Source organism: Mobula hypostoma, chromosome 6, assembly GCF_963921235.1.
Source record: "Mobula hypostoma chromosome 6, sMobHyp1.1, whole genome shotgun sequence".
In the NCBI taxonomy this organism is placed as follows: Eukaryota; Metazoa; Chordata; class Chondrichthyes; order Myliobatiformes; family Myliobatidae; genus Mobula; species Mobula hypostoma.
In genome coordinates, this window is record NC_086102.1 from 8,598,787 (window position 1) to 8,611,271 (window position 12,485).

Sequence of the window (12,485 nt, forward strand, 5' to 3'; positions counted from 1 at the left end):
GACAGCTTCCCAGTGAACCTCTTTTACATTCTGTTTGCTGCATAAAAACTTCAGTATACTTCAAAATAGTACTGTGGGATCACTTACGTCCATTTGAGAGAGTTTAACAGCTGACAGAAGTGTCTACTTGCATTATTGCTTCCACCCAAGGATCTTCTGAATTAATGCATTTGGTCGTATATTAACTGAAGTGCCGAACCACAGAAGCCGGGAAAGAAATACCAGGTGCCTTTCCCTGGTTTCAATTTATCTCAGTCCAATTCGTCCAAAGTACCCATCCAAGCTAGTCCCATTTGCCTACATTTGGCCCATATCCCTTGAAACCTCTACCATCACCCCTGACAAGGCATTCCACATACCGACTAATCTCAGTGTATAATACCTACCTCTGACATCCCCTCTGATACTTCCCTCCAACCACCTTAAAATTATGCCCCTGGTGATAGCCCTCTTCCCAGTTTCTGGCTATCCACTTGATCTATGCCTCTTATCACCTTGTACACCTCTACTAAGTTGCTGTCCATTCTCCCTTGCTCCAAAGAGGAAAGCCCTAGCTTGCTCAACCTATCCTCATAAGACATGTGCTCTAATCCAGGTAAATCTTCTCTGTGCCCTCTCCAAAGCTTCTATATCCTACCTATACACACTGCTCTCTGTATGAGGAAATTTCCCCTCATGATCCTATTAAATCTCTCCCCTCTCACTTTAAACCTATGCCCTGTGGTTCTTGATTGCCTAAGCCTGGAAAAAAGACAGCATGCATTCACTTTACCTCCGTCCCTCATGATTTTACACACATCACGTTGACTGGATGGAATAACTGGTCATATCCAGAAACTCCAGAAGCTGTGGTTGCTCAGCGGTTTGAGAATGGCCCGAGAGTGGGCTGAGTGCGAAGAATGACTCACCAGTAGCCGAGCAGATCAGTGGAGAGTGGTCCATAAAATGTCAGGACAACTTTGTGACATTATTGTGATGTTAGTGGTTCTATGTTGTGCAGTACAGGGTTTTGGAGGATTTAAGTTTTAAGGAAAAACTGGGTGGTTTGGGATTTTGTTCTTTTATGCACAGGATAGAGGTGTATAAAATCATGAGGGGAGTAAATAAAATCATACTCCTTTACCCACAACTGGGAAGGCTAAAACTGGAGGGCATAGGTTTTTGGTGAGCGAGAAGAGATTTAATAGGGACCTGAGGGGTAGGTTTTTCATAGAGAGGATGGTGGGCGAGTTCTTATTTCTTATTTCATCTCCATCTCTCTCTTGTTATCTCTCTCTCTCTTTCCCATCTCTGCGCATCTATCCTGATCCCAAGATATCGATGCAGCTACAAAGAAGGCACAACAATGTCTCTATTTCATTTGGAGTTTGAGGAGATTTGGCTTATCACCAAAGACACTCAAAAATTTCTAAAGATGTACTGTCTGTGGAGAGTATTCTAACTGGCTACAAAACCATCTGGTATGGGGGTAGGGGCCACTGCACAGGATCAAAGTAAGCTGCAGAGAGTTGTAAACTTCGTCAGCTCCATCATGGACACTAGCTTCTGTAGTATCCAGGACATCTTCAAGGAGCAATGTCTCAAAAAGGCGGCATCCGTCATTAAGGACCCCCATCACCTAGGTCATGCCTTGTTCACATTGCTACCATCAGGAAAGAGGTACAGGAGCACGAAGGCACACACTCAGAGAATCAGCTTCTTCCCCTCAGCCATCCAATTTCTGAATGGACATTGAACCTATAAACACTACCTCAGTACCTTTATATTTCTATTTTTGTACTATTTATTTAATTTAACTAATATATATATATATACACACACACATACACACACACATATACACACCAGTGATACCAAACCTGATTCTGTTTTGATCTTTCCCTTTCTTCTCCATCTCTCCTTCTCTATTTCTTTCCATCTAATGTATTCATTTACTCTTTCTCCCTCGTTCTCTTTCTCTCTCCCTCTCTCTCTCAGTCTGTCTACCTCAACATATCAACCAAGCACAAGTGGTAATTAAAGCTCGCAAAATGGTTTAATTTACTACAAACCCCAGTAGAGTACATCAGGAAAGGCCTGGTGCCGGGAAATTCCATGGCCAATTTCCGGGATGAGACCAGTCTAATCCCATTGCAGAGACCTTCTCGCTCAGGCAGAACCAGTTCCCTGGGATTTCTGTTGTACTTAAACCAGGATATTGGGAGAACCCACTGGACTTTCAGAGCCTTAGTGACTCACAGCTGTTAACAATTACAATATTTAATTTTTCAAACCATTGACATTACCATCTGCCAGTCTCCCCAATAATGACCTCCTGGTCTCAGTTGTTGAAAAATTGGAACTAGAATTGGAATTGGTTTATTATTGTCACATGTACCAAGATACAGTGAAAAGCTTGTCTTGCATACTGTTCATACAGATCAAATCGTTACACAATACATTGATACAATACCTCGGGAAGGCGGCATCCATCATTAAGAACCTCCATCGCCCAGGACATGCCCTCTTCTCATTGACACTGTCAAAGAGGAGGTACAGGAGCCTGAAGGCATTATACTCAATGTTTCAGGAACAGCTTCTCTCCGCTGCCATCAGATTTCTAAATGGTCAATAAACCCATGTACACTACATCACTATTTTCTTCTCTCTTCCTACTTAATTGATTTTTTAATATGTTTCTCATTGCAATTTATTATTTATTATTATTGTTTTTATTATTATGTATTGCAATGCACTGCTGCTGTAAAACTACAAATTTCATGACAAATGCCAGTGATTTTAAACCTGATTCTGATTCTGACACTGAACAAGGTAAAACAATGCAACACACACAAAATGCTGGAGGAGCTCAGCAGGTCAGGCAGCCCATGGAGATCTTTCAGGCCAAGGCCTTTCTTCAGGACTGGAAAGGAAGGGAGGAAACACCAGAATAAAAAGGTTGGTGGGGAGGGAAGGGAGAATAGCTCGAAGGTGATAACTGAATCTAGATGGGTAGCAAAGGTAAAGGGCTGGAGAGGAAGGAATCTGATCGGCGAGGAGAGTACACCTTAGGAGGAGGGGATCCAGGGGGAGCTGATAGGCAGGTAGGAAGAGGTAAGGGACCAGAGTGGGGAATAGAAGAAAGGGGGAGTAAAACAGTAACAGAATAGTGAAAATGCAGTGCAGAGAGATTGTGAGGTCCAGCGCACCAATCGTGAGTTGGAGAGCTGGGAAGGTTCAGGCATAAAAGGGAAACACTGACCAGCAGAGCGGTCATTGGCGGAGTGGTCTGAGGCAGAGTCAGGCTTTGGCAAGGTAGGTGGGTAGATGGACTTCATGTTTTGTTCCCTTGAATTTTTTTTTCTGGTGGAATAGAGAGTATGTCTGTAATGTCTATAGGGTTAGTACCTTGCTTTGGGTGTCAGATATGGGAATCCTGGGAATCTTCCAGTCTCCCAGATGGCCATATCTGCACCAAGTGCACCAAGGTGCAGCTTCTGAGAGACCGTGTTGGGGATCTGGAGCTGCGGCTTGATGACCTACAGCTTATTAGGGAAAGTGAGCAAGAGATAGATAGGAGCTACAAGGAGTTAGTCACCCCAAGGCAGCAGGAGTTAGACAAGTGGGTGACTGTCAGGGAAGGGATGGGAAGATCTCAGATAGTAGAGAGCACCCCTCTGGCCATCCCCCTCAGTAATCGTTATCTCGTTTTGGATGCTGCTGAGGGGGAATGACCTGACAGAGGACGACCATGGCGATCGGGTCTCTGGCACTGAGCCTGGTTCTGTAGTGCAGAAGGGAAAGAGGACTATGGGGAATGCGGTAGTCATAGGGGATTCCATAGTCAGAGAAACAGACAGGAGGCTCTGTCAGCCTGATAGAGATACCCGCATGGTGTGTTGCCTCCCAGGTGCCAGGGTACGGGATGTTTCGGATCGGGTGCAGAGTATTCTGAAGGCAGAGGGTGAACAGCCAGAAGTCTCGGTACCAATGACATAGGTAGAAAAAGGGAGGAGGTCCTGAAGAGAGAATTCAGGGAGTTGGGTTGGGAGCTGGAAAGCAGGTCCTCAAGGGTAGTAATCTCAGGATTGCTGCCTGTTCCACATGCTAACGAGCGCAAGAATAGCATGATCAGGCACATTAATGTGTGGCTGAGAGACCGGTGTAGGGGGCAGGGCTACGGGTTCCTTGATCGCTGGGGCCTCTTCTGGGGGAGGTACGACCCATACAAAAAGGATGGGTTACACCTGAACCCAAAGGGGTCCAATATCCTAGCAGGCAGGTTTAACAGAGCTGTTAGGGAGGGTTTAAACCAACTTGGATGGGGAGGGAAACAGAAATAAATCTAAGATAGCATGCAACAGAGATGATAGAAAGGACAGGCAGGAGATGAGGCATAATCACAGCCAGTGGGACGAGTTACAGGGCAATAGAGGTGTGGTGCAGTTAAAACAGAAAGCAACAAATACTGGACTGAGAGTGTTGTATTTGAATGCACGCAGCATGAGAAATAAAATGGACAATCTTGAAATTCAGCTACAGATTGGCAAGTTTGACGTTGTGGCCATCTCTGAAACTTGGCTAAAGGGTGGCTGCCTTTGGGAGCTGAATGTCCAGGGATATACGGTGTATCGGAAAGATAGATTAGTAGGCAGAGGGGGTGGTGTGGCCCTGTGTATAAAAAATAATATTAATTCATTATAAAGGGATGACATAGAAAGTGTAGAGTCTCTATGGGTTGAGTTAAGAAATGGCAAGGGTAAAAGGACCCTAATGGCAGTTGTATACAGGCCTCTAAACAGCAGCTGGGATGTGGATTACAAATTACAGCAGGAGATAGAAAAGGCATGTCAGTAGGGCAATGCCATGATAATTGTTGGAGATTTTAACATGAAAGTGGATTGGGAAAACTAGGCCAGTACTGGACCTCAAGAGAGAGAATTTGTAGAATGTCTAAGGAATTGCTTTTTAGAACAGCTTGTTGTTGAGCCCACTAGGGGATTGGCTGTGCTGGATTGGGTGTTGTGCAATGATCCGGAGGTGATAAGAGAGCTTAAGGTTAAGGAACCCTTAGGGAACAGTGATCACAATATAATCTAGTTCACTTTGAAATTTGGGAAGGAAAAACTAAATTCCAATGTATCAGTATTTCAGTGGAATAAAGGAAATTCCAGAGAGGAAAACTGGCCAGTATTGACTGGAAAGAGACACTAGCAGGAAGGACAGCAGAGCAGCAATGGCTGGAGTTTCTGCAAAAAATGAGGGAAGTGCAAGACAGATAATATTCCAAATAAGAAGAAATTTTTGAATGGAAGAAGGACACTACCATGGCTTACAAGTGAAGTCAGAGCAGAAGTAAAAGCAAAAAAGAGGGCATACAAGGAAGCCAAAGCCCGTGGGAAGATAGAGGATTGGGAAGCTTATAAAAACTTGCAGAAGGAAACTAAGAAGGTCATTAGGAAGGAAAAGATGAATCATGAAAGGAAGCTGGTGACTAATATCAAAGAAGATACTGAAAGCTTTTTTTAAAATAGAGTTGAGGGTAGATACAGGACCAATAGAAAATGACGCTGGAGATATTGTAATGAGAGATGCAGAGATGGCAGAGGAACTGAATGCATATTTTGCATCGGTCTTCACAGTGGAAGACATCTGCAGTATACTGGACATTCAAGAGTGTCAGGGAAGTGAAGTTTGTGCAGTGAAAATTACGACTGAGAAGGTGCTCAGGAAGCTTAATGGTCTGAGGGTCGATAAATCTCCTGGACCTGATGGAATGCACCCTTGGGTTCTGAAGGAAGTAGCTGGAGAGATGGTGAAGTCATTAATGATGATCTTTTAAGAATCGATAGATTCTGGCTTTGTACTGGATGATTGGAAAATTGTATATGTTACTCCACTATTTAAGAAGAGTGGGAGGCAACAGAAAGGAAACTATAGACCTGTTAGCCTGACATCAGGGGTTGGGAAGTTGTTGGAATCGATTGTTAGGGATGAGATTTAGAGTACCTGGAGACACATGACAAGATAGGCCAAAGCCAGCATGGTTTCCTGAAAGGAAATTCCTGCTTGACTAACCTACTGCAATTTTTTGAGGAAATTGCAAGCAGGGTAGACAAAGGAGATACAGTAGATGTCATGTACTTGGATTTTCAGAAGGCCTTTGACAAGGTGCCACATATGATGCTGCTTAGCAAGATAAGATCCCATGGAATTACAGGGAAGTTACTAGCATGGGTGGAGCATTGGCTGATCGGCAGAAAACAGAGAGTGGGAATAAAGAGATCCTATTCTGGCTGGCTGCCGGTTACCAGTGGAGTTCCACAGGGGTTGGTGTTGGGACTGCTGCTTTTTACGATGTATGTCAATGATTTGGACTGTGGAATTAATGGATTTGTGGCTAAATTTGCCGATGATACAAAGATAGGTGGAGGAGTGGATAGTGTTGAGGAAACAAAGAGCCTGCAGAGAGACTTAGATAGTTTAGGGGAACGGGCAAAGAAGTGGCAGATGAAATACAACGTTGGAAAGTGTATGGTCATGCACTTTAGTGGAAAAAATAAACAGGCAGATTATTATTTAGATGGGGAGAAAATTCAAAATACAAGAGATGCAAAGGGACTTGGGAGTCCTTGTGCAGGATACCCTAAAGGTTAAATTCCAGGTTGAGTCAGTGGTGAAGAAGGCAAATGCAATGTTGGCATTCATTTCCAGAGGTATAGAATATAAGAGCAGGGATGTGATGTTGAGGCTGTATAAGGCACTCGTGAAACCACACTTGGAGTATTGTGTGCAGTTTTGGGCTCCTTATTTCAGAAAGGATATACTGACATTGGAGAGGGTTCAGAGAAGATTCACAAGAATGATTCCAGGAATGAAAGGGTTATTGTGTGAGGAACGTCTGGCAGCTCTTGGGCTGTATTCCCTGGAGTTCAGCAGAACGAGGGGGATCTCATAGAAACATTCCAAATACTAAAAGGCTTGAACAGATTAGATATGGCGAAGTTATTTTCCATGGTAGGGGATTCTAGGACAAGAGGGCATGACTTCAGGATTGAAGGACGATCATTTAGAACAGAGATGCGGAGAAATTACTTTAGTCAGAGGGTGGTAAATCGGTGGAATTTGTTGCCACGAGCGGCTGTGGAGGCCAAGTCATTGGGTGTATTTAAGGCGGAGAGAGATAGGTTCTTCATTAGTCAATGCATCAAAGGGTATGGGGAGAAGGCAGGGGAGTGGGGATGACTGGAAGAATTGGATGAGCCCATGATTGAATGGTGGAGGAGCAGACTTGATAGGCCAAATGGCCTACTTCTGCTCCTATATCTTATGGTCTTACAATCTTACAGGTCAAGAATACATATTGATGCACTCATTACAGTGGGGTAGAAGCTAACCTTAAACCTGGTGGTACGCGCATTTATCAGACTTTCTTATCTTCTGCTCGTTGGGAGAGAGGAGAATAGAGAATGTCTGGGATGAGTGTGATCTTTGATTATGCTGTAACGGAGCGGTTGAATTTCAGCATGATGAAAGGACCTTCCCAGTCTGGTGGAGAATGGGGATAGTGCAGATGTGTACGAAGATCGGTAGGTTTGGAGCTTCAGATCAGGGCTAACAACCCTGCCCAATGAAACAAAATTGTTAGCAAAACAACAATGAAAAGTCCTTCTACATCTGAGTGCGACAATATTCCCGAGTCTCCACCCGGGACTTGCATGACTGACAGTAGTGAAAACTGACAGGAAGCTACTGACATGATGAAGAAAGCCCTAATGGAGGACTCTCATTGCCCCTCACACCTCATTTGAAATTACCCCCCTCACCTTAAATGCATGCACTCTAGTATTAGAAAATTTGACCTGAGAAAGAGATACTCCCTGTATTCTCTATCGGAGCCTATCATAATCTCATGAACCTCTATCAGATCTCCCCTGTCTGCAGCTCTAGAGAAAACAACGCGGGTTTGTCCATAGCACAAACTCATTATAGCGCATATCCTCTAATCCAGGCAGCAACCTGGTAAATCTCTTCTGCACCGTTTCCCAAAGCTTCGACACCCTTCCTATAATGGGGAGACCAAAACTGTATGCAAAACTCCAGATGCCCCCCAACTAGAGCTCTATAAAGCTGCAACATAACTTTCTGGCTTTTGAACTCAATTACTCTAATAAAGGCAAACATACCACATGCCTTCTTAAACACCCTATCAATGAGTGTAGCCACTTTCAGCAAACTGTGATCTTGGACCCCAAGATTAGTGTAAAGAATAGGCACTTGGTTGTCATTGCTGGTCAAATAGCCAGTTTTCATGCTGTATTTCCCTTAGACTCGAATCATGCTTCAAAACAAAACACATTTTACTGATTCAAATTACTTCCAGACTTGCCTGGGCTGTGAGGTGCAATAAAAATGCAAAGCTTTCTCTAAAGCAAGGTTCAATAATTTATTCAAAAGAAAAATAAGACACTGCTCATCAGACCACTGAAAATTGACTTGAATTTCTCATGGGCATCAATTGCTTTAGTTGGGTAATGTTTGTGATGTGATCTGCTGGACACAATCAATATTGTTTCTGTGAACCTTTTCCATTGAATAAGTTTCCTGTTTTCTTTTCCAATATTTGTTTAGAGATACTGCATGGTACCAGACCCTTCTGTTGCTGTCCAATTACACACATGCAACTAAATAACCTCCTAACCTGTATGTCTTTAGAACGTGGGAGGAAACAGGAGCGCCCAAAGGAGCACATTGTCACGGGGAGAGCGTAGCTTTCTAGACAGCGTTGGGAATTGAATCTGGTCATTGGTGCTGTAACAGTGTTACACTAACCACTACCTTACCGTGCCACCTCTAATTTCTTGTTACCCACTCAGAGGCAAAAGGCACACAGAAAAGCAGTTCCCTCTCTCCTCCTGATCTGAACCAGTGAGGAAGAGACCGCTGGCCGCTCAAGGGAAGAGGAATGTGGCTCCCCTGCAGAGCAGAAACAGGGACAGGCGCCCTCCTGATTTGAAGCAGCCAGTAGGAAGTGGAGTTGAAGAGAAAGAAGAGGAGTGAAAATGATGAAACACGCAGCCTAGTCAGATGGTCAACACCAATCATTTGAAGGGCTCATAGGACGGAGATGGTAAATAATAATAGACCAAGCATTGGAGTGCAGGAGATGGAGAGGTGATTTGATACAGGGGAGGAGCATAGTCAGGGTGAAGGCACATGGTCTTTTCCCAGCTCTGGGGCATCAAGACTCAGATTCAGATTCATTTATTTATCATACATACATTGAAAGATACAGATTACAACCTAAGGATGTGCTAAGGGCAGTTCACATTCATCACCACACATTCTGTGTCAACGCAGCCTGCCCACAGTGTTCAGCAGAACGACACAGAATATAAAAGAAGGTGACGGACCAACAACAGCAAAACAACCCCCTTTCCTCTCTTACACACACACACACACACACACACACACACACACACACACACACACACACGTATGATCCAAATGCAGGCAAATGGGACTAGCCAGGTAGGCACCTTGGTGCATATGAACAAGTTAAACCAAAGTGATGTGTATTAATTATTTCAATAATATCTGAGTAATTTTGTATACATTGATTGATTATACTCTACTTATACTCTATTCTTGGTTGGTGCAACTGTAACGAAACCCAATTTCCCTCGGGATCAATGAAGTATGTCTATCTATCTCTCTATTAAACATTCTTGTTCATTTAAATAATTCATTGCAAGTTTTATATACACACACACACACACACACACACATGAACTACATACGCATCATGCTACTTGGTGATATATGCACGCCTCGCTTTAAGTAAACGTGAAGTTAGACTCACATTTTGGGCTCCTGTGTCTTCCTTTTGTATTAGTTTAATGTTTTGAAATTAAAAAGCATAACCGTGGTGATGAGGTATTTTTAAAACAAATCTGAAACAGTTACGGACCTGTTGAAGTGCAGCAAGATGACTGAGTTAAATGAAAAGCACAGGCAGAACATCAAATTTTTAAAAAATACAGCGCAGCTCAGCACGTGCAGAGGTGATGGAGTTTTTTTAAGAAGGCAGGACATGGAAGAATTCATGGGTTCATAAAGAGTGAGTACCCCTCCCAAATTTTAGATTTTATTACTGGGCAATTAATATTCGATATTTAAAATTTTGGTTACGAGATTTGGACATATCTTTAAACCCTCATTGGGTAAATCTTGAATCTAATTCATTACAAGGGTTTTCCTTGGGTTCGGTTTTAGGAACTTCACTTCCTTTTACTTCTTTTAAATTATATAAACAAATGAATAACCCAATAGTTAAGCATACTTTACGTATATGGTTTCAATTCCGAAGATTTTTTGGGTTTAATCAATTTATTCTAGCAAGTCCCATTATATCAAATTTTCTTTTCAACCTTCCACGATGGATCAAGCTTACTTTGATTAGAAAACCAAAGGTATAATATCTTTTCGCGATTTATTTTTGGATAATTGTTTTATGTCTTTTGATCAACTCTCTAATAAATATAATTTACCCAGATCTCACTTTTTTAGATATTTACAGATTAGAAACTTTTAAATTACTGTTTCCCCTAATTTTCCACACCCATATCCAATGGACATTTTGGAAAAAATCTTAGATTTAAATCTCTCTCAGAAAAGTGTAGTAGCAATTATATATAATATAATCATGAATTTATGTCCTGATGCTTCTAATAAAATCAAAGCTGACTGGGAAAGAGAACTTGAGATTAATATACCGACTGAAAAATGGGAAAAAGTTCTTCAGTTGGTGAATTCACCCTCTGTATGTGCTAAGCATGGGTTGATGTTTAAGGTAGAGCACAGGGCTCATATGTCCAAAGATAAACTATCTCGTTATTACTCTTATATTAATCCAATATGTGACAGATGTCATTTCGAGATAGCTTCTTTAACCCACATGTTCTGGTCATGTCCCTTGTTGCAGAAATATTGGAAAGATATTTTCGATATTATTTCAACGGTCCTAAACATAGACTTACAACCTCGTCCAATTACTGCTATCTTTGGACTACCAATGATAGACTTAAATAATTTAACCTCTTCATCACGAAGGATGATTGCATGTCTTACTTTAATGGCTAGAAGGTCCATTTTGTTGAATTGGAAAGAGATTAACCCTCCTGAGGTATTTCATTGGTTTTCACAAACTATGGTGTGTTTGAATTTGGAGAAAATTAGAAGTGCAATTTATGACCCCTCCATTAAGTTTGAAAAAACTTGGAGGCCATTCATTCAGCATTTTCACTTGATGTGATTTGATCATTTCCAAACTTGTTTTATCTCTCTGTACTGTTGTTGAAGGGGAATGGAGTCGTCGACGCTGAGGTTTTCTTCTTTTCCACTTTTAAGTTGTTAGTTTTGCCCAAGTCTTTTAGTTTAGTTGATTAATTCTGTTTTTCTTTGGAGATGGGGTTTGTTTTTTTTTTGGTTTTGTTTTTTTTTTCCTTTTTCATGTTTTTTTTCAGTTTTTTTGATTTGTATTATCCGTTGTCAGTTCCACATGATTGGGAGCTTTGTTAACTTACACTATTTGATTTTATAATTACTTTTCCTAAATGTAACAATATTTCTCCTACTATTTGTATTATTACTATGTTTTGTTTCTATACTTCGAAATTAATAAAAAGATTGAAAAAGAAAGAAAGAGTGAGTACCAAGTGACAATAATAATTTTTAAAGAAGAGCAGCAATGGCTTGCTACATCGGAAAGATTGACATGTTCAGTTACACAAAAGATAACTGGAATATGTATACCAAGCTTAAACAGTATTTTGAAGCCAATGAAACAGCCAATGAAAAGCAAGTACCAGCTTTGCAGAGTGCATTCGATTTAAAGGCGTACAGTTTGCTTTGAAATTTAACTGCTCCAATCAAACTATCAGAAATGAGCCTTGCTGATATTGCAAAAGTGATGCAGTAACATTTAGAACCAAAGCCATTGTTGATTGCAGAACACTTTTTGTTTCATAAATGGAATCAAAAGGAAGGGGAGTTAATTTCACCATACATGGCTGAATTGAAGAGATTGTCTGAGCATTGTCAGTTCGGTAATGGTCTTAATAATGCCCTGGGAGATTGTTTGTGAAATCTTATAAGAAAGCATTTAAAAATAGCTCTAACTGAAGCACGGCTCACATTTAAAAGAGCAGTTGGAATTGCTGTAACAATGGAAACTGCAGACAGAGATGCAATTGAGTTGCAGTCAGGAATAAAAGTGAGCTTGCACAAAACTGCTGCACCTAAACAGAAAGCGGCCTGATTGAACAAATTGTGTTACAGTTAGAGATCAATCCACCATTTGCATGCCGCATCTCCTACAATAAAGTAAACTGATAGTGAATTAAGAAAGGTACGAGATAATGCCACAACTGTCTCTATACTATACACTATAAACCATTGCCCAACATAGGACAAATTGATGTGTGCCAACTCTGTGCTTCTGGATG

The 12,485-nt window shown here is 41.6% G+C and overlaps 1 long non-coding RNA gene across 11 annotated transcripts in view; it reads right to left on the bottom strand.

Moving 5' to 3' along the window:
* Positions 1-12,485, bottom strand: part of LOC134347806 (uncharacterized) — a 293,384-nt gene that overhangs the window by 226,800 nt on the left and 54,099 nt on the right. The gene's annotated exons all lie outside the window — the stretch shown is intronic.